This window comes from Babylonia areolata, chromosome 30 (assembly GCF_041734735.1).
Source record: "Babylonia areolata isolate BAREFJ2019XMU chromosome 30, ASM4173473v1, whole genome shotgun sequence".
Taxonomy (NCBI): domain Eukaryota; kingdom Metazoa; phylum Mollusca; class Gastropoda; order Neogastropoda; family Buccinidae; genus Babylonia; species Babylonia areolata.
In genome coordinates, this window is record NC_134905.1 from 351,205 (window position 1) to 353,704 (window position 2,500).

The window sequence follows — 2,500 nt, forward strand, 5'->3', positions numbered from 1 at the left end:
GAGAGTGACAGAGAGACAGACAGACAGACAGAGTGGTGGGAAGAGAGAGGTTGAGCAATAGAGAGAGTGACAGACAGACAGACAGTGGTGGGAAGAGAGAGGTTGAGCAATAGAGAGAGTGACAGAGAGACAGACAGACAGTGGTGGGAAGAGAGAGGTTGAGCAATAGAGAGAGTGGCAGAGAGACAGGACAGGGGAAATAGTCATGATTACGAGTTCAGGTAACCACCATGCATGTGATATGCTGATCTGTTACCTATTGTCTTGTTCGTCTACCTGCAACCCATCCCAATTAGTTTTGCTTCGTCGTGTCTCTCTCTCTCTGTCTGCAATACGTTCACTTCTTCTACTCTTGCTGCATGCGCTTACTGTTTGACTCTCTACGTGCCAGTCATTTGTGAAGGTGTGGTTCTAGCAATGACGAGTGCACCATACGCACGCTCCATGTTGTTTTCTCTGTCTGGCTGGTTAGCATGGAGGTGCGTGAGAGAGTGGTGGTGGGAGTGACCAAAGTCAGACACACGGGTTGACCAAATTTAACTAGTCAAATTCGTCAGTCCCTGCGGTCTATCTCAGACCAGCAAACCGCAACACCCCACCTCCTCCCTCCCCACACCTCTCCTCCTCTCCTCACCTCCCCCCCCCCCCTACTATCCAACACTCGCCTCCTACCCCGCTTCTCTCACACTCTCACACTTCACAACACCACTTCCCTCTTACCACTCCTCTTCCCGTAACCGACACACCAACACCACACCACCCACCACCACACACCCCACCCACCCACCACTCCCTTTCGCACTGTCATCCTCTCCCCACCCCTCTCCCCCACCCACCCTCCCCTCCCCTCACCCCCCTCCCCCCTCCCTTCCACTACTCCTCCTACCCGCTCCCACACTCTCACCCCTCTTCTCCCCCTCTCCTCCCCACCTCACCCCTCCCTCAACACCTCTTCCGCTCTCCCACCACCCTCCTCTCTCTCTCTCCCCTCTCTCTCCCTCCCTCTCTCTCCCTCCCTCTCTCCCTCCCTCTCTCTCTCCCTCTCTCTCCCCCTCTCTATCTCCCTCCCTCTCTCTCTCCCTCCCTCTCTCCTCTCCCTCCCCCTCTCTCTCCTCTCCCTCCCCCTCTCTCTCTCTCTCTCTCACTCTCCTCTCTCTGTCTCCTCTCTCTCCCTCTCTCCATCGCTCTCTCTGTCCCCCCTCTCTCTCTCCCCCTCTCTTCCTCCCCCCCCCCTCTCTCTCTCTCCACCCATTCACGAGGCAGCTTTAAAACGGGTGGCTGACCCTCTCTTGTTTCGGGGTGGCTCGAGAGCCTGAGAAGAAAAGAAAAGAGGCGGTGTGTGCACACGGGGTGGGAAGGAAGTGGGGAGGTGGGGAGGAGTGAGAGGAGGGGGAGGGGGGAGTTTGCACAACTCGGCACATTCAATGGAAGCGTGGTGGTGGTGGAGGTGGGCGTGTTTGGCACGTGACTAGGGATCTGTCATAACTCAATCCCCGAACAACTTGAACACAGCGTGCCGAGTTAAATGGCGGTTTCCGCACACACTCAGTTCTGTACCACACTGGTTGGCAACCCCGACTCCCATAACCCGATCTGTTCACACGCGCTCCAGCGTGCTTGAAAAGGTTCGCACACAGAGAGACACAGAGAGAGAGTGGAGAGAAAATGGCGAGAGAGAGAGACAGAGAGACAGACAGACAGAAAGAGACAGAGAGAGGGCGGGAGGGAGAGACAGAGACACAGAGAGGGGTGGGGGGAGAGAGAGAGGGAGAGAGAGGGGGGGGTGAGACGAATAGAGAGAGACAGAGAGAGAGTGGGAATAAGGGAGGGAATGGAGAGAGACAGACACAGAGGGAGAGACAGAGACAGAGGCAGAAAGACGGAACGACAGAGACAGAGGGAGACACAGAGGGAGACACAGAGAGAGGGAAACAGACACACAGATAGAGAAAGGACAGAGAAAGACAGAGAATATGAGCGGGAATGGCCACACACACACACACACACACACACACACACACACAGAGGGCAGACAGACAGACAGAGAAGGGGGGACAGAGAAAGACGGAGAATAAGAGAGGGAATTGCGTGAGAGATAGACAGACAGGCACAGAGAGAGAGGGAGAGACAAACAGAGAGAGAGAGTGAGAGACAGAGAGAGAGAAAGGACAGAGAAAGACTCTCTCTCTCCCTCTCTCTCTCTCTCTGTCTGTCTGTCTGTCTCTCTCTCTCTCTCTCTCTCTCTCTCTCTCTGTCTCTCTCTCGTCCGTTCTAGAGTGACAGATTGAAAGAATAGGCCATGCCTAAAATCTTAATCCTTGAAATTGTTTTGAGTTCTGAGATCTCTCTCTGACTCTGTCTGTCAGTCTGTCTGTCTCTGTCTCTCACACGCTCTCTCTCTGTCTCTATCTGTCTCTGTCTCTCTTTCTCTCGCGATCGATATCTGGATTTTTTATATCTACTAACCGGATCATTCGCAAACGAGACAAAAGCGAACACA

The 2,500-nt window shown here is 54.1% G+C and overlaps 1 protein-coding gene across 1 annotated transcript in view; it reads left to right on the forward strand.

Moving 5' to 3' along the window:
- The window catches only part of LOC143275558 (uncharacterized), a 92,044-nt gene that overhangs the window by 965 nt on the left and 88,579 nt on the right, over positions 1-2,500 (forward strand). The gene's annotated exons all lie outside the window — the stretch shown is intronic.